The sequence below is a fragment of the Nycticebus coucang genome, chromosome 11 (genome assembly GCF_027406575.1).
Source record: "Nycticebus coucang isolate mNycCou1 chromosome 11, mNycCou1.pri, whole genome shotgun sequence".
In the NCBI taxonomy this organism is placed as follows: domain Eukaryota; kingdom Metazoa; phylum Chordata; class Mammalia; order Primates; family Lorisidae; genus Nycticebus; species Nycticebus coucang.
The window spans coordinates 54,211,628-54,218,486 of NC_069790.1; the positions used below are offsets into that span (position 1 = coordinate 54,211,628).

Sequence of the window (6,859 nt, forward strand, 5' to 3'; positions counted from 1 at the left end):
ATTTCTTCCCTTTTAATGTACAACTTGATGCTTCTAAATGGGATATTTTGTTACCGTTCTTGTTGGTCCTTTTCAGCCCTGGGCCATGTGTGTGGCGAAGGCTCCTCCATTCTGCTCCTGCCTTTTGCCTCCTGCAGTCCTCCCAGAATGTTCCACGCCATCACAACGTTACCTCTGGAAAAGTCCGTTCTGTCAAACACTTTATTCCGGTTTGGATGATGTTATAACCAATGAAAACCAAGCTTGGCGAGGACTGAAATCCTCACTCCTTCCCTGTGGGGACTTTCTGCTAGCTGTGTTCTCCTCCTCATGCCCTCGGAATGTAGCTTTGGTGTTATCTTTGGCTCTCCACAGGGCTGCTTTTTAAGCACTTATGGAGAGAGAATTTTGTATTTTTTACAGATTAGAACTTATTTTCACTCTGAGAATATTCCAGAATCCTGTCATATTTTCCTTTCTGACATCTCTAAGACTCATCTTTTCCTGTTGGTCTCTGATCACTAAAATCCTTCCTCATAGTTTGGCCCTCTTTTTCTTTTGCTCCTTTGAAATACCCCCACAGTGGCCTCTGTTCTTGAGTCCTGTCTCTGTTAAAGCAATCTCTTGGTGCCTTCATGACAACATCTTTTTAAAATGCCTGCGCTGAGATCTCTTGTGTGCATGCATCTAAACTGTAGGGACCTACACTGTTCTTCATTGCCTCATTGTTTTTCCCTGCTGGTTCCCCAAATTTCTTCTTAATTTTTAATGCCTGCTCTCTTTACATATGTTCTTTTTCTTTCCCTCATTCACTTTTGTTTTCCTACATAGTTTTAAAGCTGTCTCCTCCCCAGCCAAGAACATTTTCTTTTCCTTTTATATGGCAAGACCAACCTCAGTCAAGTTGTATCCGGAAACCTCAATTTCTCTCCTAGCTCTCCTCATCACAGTAGCTAATGTTTCCCTCTTCATGATGATAATCTTTTTCAAGGTCAAATACTGTCGTAGCTATTTAGTAGAGTGCATGTAAATACCCTTTTGATGTAAGCAGATCTCATTTATCAGGGAAGATCCTCCATTGCCACTGCCTTGATAGGAGGCTGACAAATGCACTTACTTCCCATTTGGTTGCCTGTTTCAACTGTCTTTCCCAGCTATTCTACCTTCACATCACCCCGAATGATGTCTTTGTGGTCTGGTCCTTTTCCCTTCTTCAATAAAACAAAACAAAGCTTGGCTTTCCCTGGCCTACAAAGTGAAGTTTCCCTTCCCCCCACAGGGGAGTGTTCCTGATTCCCCCTGTCCCTTTTTACCTCAAATCCCAAATCTCATCACACAGAGCTGCTCAAGGAGGCCATTTACTATGTGTTGAAAGTGGGCTGCTCTAGGCCATGTAGAGTCTCTAGAATTCTTTGCCATCTTTTAAAAACTGAAAGATTTCATGCAAAAATCTAGTTTTCCAGCTTCGTCTCAGAAAACACGGCAGCACTATTCCATACACCTAGCTGGCAGCAGGGGGTTGGAGATGAATGGCAGCCGCCCCTTTGGGTGAGGCAGCCTGTCTCCACTTCGTCCATTCCTGCACCCTCTATTATATTCCCAGCATCGAGTCAAAGTGTCATTTCCCATTTATTATTGCTCTGGTGCTTTGTTTCATCTTCTAGTACTAGCAGAAAATTGGCACCATGTCTTTATAGGTGAATGAAAGATGAGCGGATTTGTATATCAAGAAATACTACACAGGGGCCACTTTACCCTTTGGTTGTCCTGTCCTTTGCAGCATCTCATCTCTGACTAAGTAGTAGCTTAGCTTAGCATGAAGGATCTGTTTTCAAATTCTGACTCTATCACTTGCCTTCTGGCTCTATCACTTGCCTTCTGGCTCTATCACTTGCCATCTGTGTAGCTTTGGTCAAGTTACTTAAACATTCTCTACCCCAGTTTAAACATCTACAAGTTGGGGATGGCAAAAGTATACTTCACAGAGTTTTTGTGACAATTGCGTAAGATAATCTATGTAGAGAATTTAGCAGAGGGTTTAAACATGGAAAGCACTCTGTAAATCTTAGCAACATTGTTGTCATCATTATTATTATTCTAAATTTCACAAATCTAATGGCAGGAATATCCCATTCATGGGGTCGTGACATAGGGGAGAGGGTCACTTGGTGCTTATTAAGCCCTACCTCCTAGCTATCAGTTTTGCCCATTACTAGCTGTGGATTTGGTCAAGTTATTTAAACTCACCATGCCTTCATGTTATCATCTTTGAAATGTTAGTAATAATAGTATGATAATAAAACCATCTACATCTTTGGTTATGATGTCTCATCTGATATAACCATGTGCTGAAACAACCATGTACTGTGTGTAATGTGTGTCTGTGACATAACAAGTACACAATAAATAGTAGCTATTATTGTCATCACCTGCCCTGCCTCTAGCTCTGGGGACATCACCTAATAGTCATGAGGATCTAGGGAACCAGGTGGCCTACCTGTGTGTTTTATGTGGTGCCCACATTTCTACATGGGCTTTTCAAAAATTGAGATGCAGTTCACAGACCATAAAATTCACCCTCAAAGTGGATAATCTAGATGGTGTTAGTAGAATCACAAAAGTCATGTAATCATTACCACTATCTAATTCTAGGATGTCTTCATCATCTCTAAAAAGAAACTCCATGTCCATTAGCAGTTGTTCCCCTATTCCACCCTTGACCCTGCCCTTGGCACTAATTTACTTTCTGTCCCTGTGGGTTTGCCTATTGTAGACATTTCATGTAAACAGAATCATACAATATGTGGCTGTATAGAGGCTTCTGCCTGTGTGTTTCCTGAAGAATAAAGCTGAGCCCTTTTCCAGAAAACAGATTCCTAATGGCTACATGCAGAAGGTCTTGAGTAGGAAGCTGTAAAAGTGGGAAGATAGAATAGGCCAACATTGACCTAAGAGGAATAAAACTAAACAGACCTGGGTTCTACAGGCTAGTTTGAGTAGGTTAAAAATTTTGAGAAGCAGCAAACCCTTAGTATAAAGAAATAACCAACCTAGATTCCCTTGGATTCTTCATAGCCTGGTCCTTAACATACTATAACGATCTCAAATGCCCATTTGCCAACTGGCTGAATGGGACTCATCTCATAGCTGGTTAAAAATACAGATTATGAACTCTTTCCAGGCTCATTGAATCATAAATCCCTGAGGTGGAGGTTTAGGAATTGCCACAGATAATTCTGCCAGGAATTGGGGTTGAGAATCATTAAGTTACAAGAGACATGCTGATATGGCACCAATCTGTGTTGTTGTGTTTATCCTCAACTACACGCTCTGTAATGTTGATGTCTTTTAAAATGAATGTGTCTGATCTTCTTAATAGATTATTTACAACTAGGATTTACTATTCTTTGCCCATCTCAGCCCCCCTGCACACAGTCTTACACAAAGTAGGGGCTCAGCACATGTTGGAAGTTTGGTTATCTGAGAATCTTGAAGGTATCACTGGGATATTGCCAGCCACAAAGTCATTGAGGTCAACAGGTCTAAGAGGAGACCTTTCTGGCTCATTCTAAGCATTCCTAGTTTGAGATTTCAAGGCTGGTGTTTGTTATCAGGGCTCTGACTTGTGACCCAGTGGTCAGGAGCCTTTTGGTGTTTGTGCTTGAGAGGATGTCCCCAGAGCAGTCCCTTCAGGGGGACCTTCCAGCCCTCTGAATGGTGCTGATAGGCAGCGAGGTGACCAAGTGTAGGTATTGTTCCTGTACCTAGAAGACAGAGTCCCCCAGGGAGCTTGTTATCACACAGATTCTTCTGCCTCACTCCAGACCCACTGAACCAAATTGTTGTGAAGGAAGGGGAAATGACTGTCCACATACAAACAAAACACTACTCCAGACTTCAAGAAGTAGGATCTTCCTGCCTGTGTCTGAAGCAAAAACAACATTCTGTGTTCATGGGAATTTACCTAGGCAGGTTAGTGCACTGGGACTGGACTTAGGCTTGGGCTTAGTCCTGGCCCAAACATGTAGTTAGTCCCTGTGTGACACGGGGTTAGTCATTCACTTTTCAGTTTTCTTATTTGCAAAGTGAAGGACTAGAGTGGGAACTGGGAAGGCAGACATAATTATTGATATGTGGAAGGAGCTTCTTTAGAGGTCTGGAAGTCAGTTCTAAAGGATCTACCTTTTCTGTGTGCTCTGAGGACAGGACTGTTTTTCTTAGCTGTCCAGTATCACTGGAGGCAAAGTTGCTGGAGCCCAGTGTTTGGAAATTTGGTGGCTGATGTAGGATGATGATGACATTCAACGAGAAGCGTGTCAAGCCTCTCCACATTTTTTGCTTACATGCCCTCCTTATCTCTTCTTCCCACATTCTAGTAATTAAGAGTTTCATATATACAAACTCCATTTATAAATTGCAAGTACTTCATACTAAAGTCACCACTTGTTAATACTCTATGAAGACTTTCTGTTTAACTGCTGTCTGTCACAGTAAAGAAATTAGAGTGGGTAGATAACAGTACATGGACACCAGGCTTCTGAAGCCTGGGGAGGAGGACAGAGGAGTCCAGCTAGGGAGAGGATGGCAGCCAAAGACAGTTATTGACTTGGCAGCTTTCCCCAGTTCCTTGGAAGTGGCGCTATAATACATCACTTTGATGCTTTTGATAGAAATGTCCTAAGATCGTGATGTTTCATAGGCCATCTTTGGGTGAGATTATTACCATTCTGTCTTATTTTGCTAAAGACTCTGGAAATCAATCATATCGATTGCCCAGGAGCTGCATAAGCCTTGGGTTACTATGCTTCTAACTTTTCATAGAATCTTAGATCCAAGTTTCTCCCTAAATATTCAGCTCTCACTCAGGTCACATAATCACTGTCATTCAGGTCAGCCCTGTGGAATACTATGAAGCAGCAGCAACTGTTTTTGAATTCTTTGAGTTCTCTTTCCTTTTCTCTCATTTTATCCCTTCCTAGACCTCTTCTTAGCTTTATGCACAAAGATACACTTGTATTAAATTTCCATGATAATTTTTCTTTTTTCTTTGGTATAGGAAAATTATGAAGGACAGGGAATTCTTAGGCATAAAAGTTGTGTATTCCTGTACTCCCTACCCCATTGTCTGGAAAACCACAGGCTTTGCTTAGACACCAATGAATCCATCATCAAGCTTGTTTAAGCTCTGTATTTAGCAAGATCCTCACTTGAGCAGTGGCTTAACTATTTAATCTTTGACTTACAATTTTACAGTTGCTGAGACAGAAGGAAAACCCACTCCTTTGGAGGAACACAGCCTTTTCCTACATTGCTTCCCACCACTGCTGTTGAACTCCTTGAACTTTGGACCCTGCACACCACCAACAAGAAGATGTTATGGATGGGCTGTCCACCACCTGCGAGAAGAGAAAGATCAACTGCAGTTTCTCATGAGATTGCCTCCTTCATTTCAAGGAATGACTGTTATCAGGGTCAGATTAAAGACAAGCCAGCTAAACAACTGTTTGGGACTAACTATCAGGGCACTAAAATGTCAATAGCGTGCTAACAAATTCACAGAAATTCAAGGAGAGGAAAATATATTTACCAGACCTTCTTCCCAGAGAGAATTCTGTGGGTATGGGAAGATATGGTTCAATAAATTCCTTAGGGGTGGAAAGTAGGGGAGTAATCAGAGTATAGAGGAGTAGAGGGTTTTTGCACTGCAGGGTTCCTGTTTTTTTCTACAAGGATATATAAATTGGGTGCTCCAACTGGGTAGTTTATGACTGCAGAGGATAGGTTGAGTACCCCAGTAGTCCTCCTGCTTAGTTTTTACCCATGTGGAGCTCATCCTTTCTTCTAGTAAAGACTGAACAAGCAGTAGTTTGAGGGAGACACCAATTCATTAGCCTTCTTGTCCCTTCTCTGTACTCCAGGTCTTGACAATAAAGACATTGGCATAGATATCTATAGTCCAGTTCTAGAATGTGAACCATTAGGGTACTTTGTTCACTGGGGTAAGGGTCATTGTTAACAGACTACTTTGAGTCAAATAGAACTTGAACTCTTTGCCTATTTGCCTAGTGGTTAGACCCTGTCTGTGATGAGTTAATTAGACCACTGGAAATACCAAGTGGAGCTGAGAACTTCAAAGGTATTTGGCTGAAGGGTGATATTGCTGGTTATAGATGAAGCAATCATGACATATGGAACTGGTGGTCATGTTTAATAACTCAACAAATAGTTAAGTCCTTACTAGATACCGTGGAAACTTAGGAGCAAGACAGACATGGTTCCTACCCCCATGAAGCTTATACTCAAACTTTCTGTTAGATATAAAGAGTAGTGGCTACAGATAACAAATGGCCACAGAGATATTCTTGAGACAATTTTCTAATTATTAGGCTAATTTTTTTTCTTGAGACAGAATCTCACCTTGTCGCCCTTGGTAGAGTGCCATGGCATCACACAGCTGACAGCAACCTCCAACTCCTGGGCTTAGGCGGTTCTCTTGCCTCAGCCTCCCGAGTAGCTGGGACTACAGGTGCCCTCCTATTAGGCTAATTTCTATTGCCCTAATCATGCCTAGTGACCATGCTCTATAGCCTGCATTCTATAAATGCACTACGAACACGGGCTGTTTGCCCCAGTGAGCTGCACAAACTCCTGTGGTGCCAAGAGAAGGTGTTAGGTGGGTAGAACTGCTGGGAGGGAAATAATGAAGCGATTTGAGTTAGCAGATAGGAAGGGATGGGATTCAGGAATGAGCATTGATTCTAATCTAAGTAGGAAACTGCTGTGTGAAATTTCTTGGGCTGGGACCTTTGAGACCAGGGATTTACTGAGAATTAAAACCAGGGTATTAAAACAAATCCCCTCCCCACAAAATGCCAGTTAA

The 6,859-nt window shown here is 42.0% G+C and overlaps 1 long non-coding RNA gene across 1 annotated transcript in view; it reads left to right on the forward strand.

Moving 5' to 3' along the window:
- Positions 1–6,611, forward strand: part of LOC128598700 (uncharacterized) — a 43,407-nt gene extending 36,796 nt beyond the window's left edge. The window contains exon 4 of the long non-coding RNA XR_008383685.1: positions 5,233–6,611. This is a non-coding gene — a long non-coding RNA (uncharacterized LOC128598700). The remainder of the gene's footprint in view (positions 1–5,232) is intronic.
- Positions 6,612–6,859: the final 248 nt, after the last annotated feature.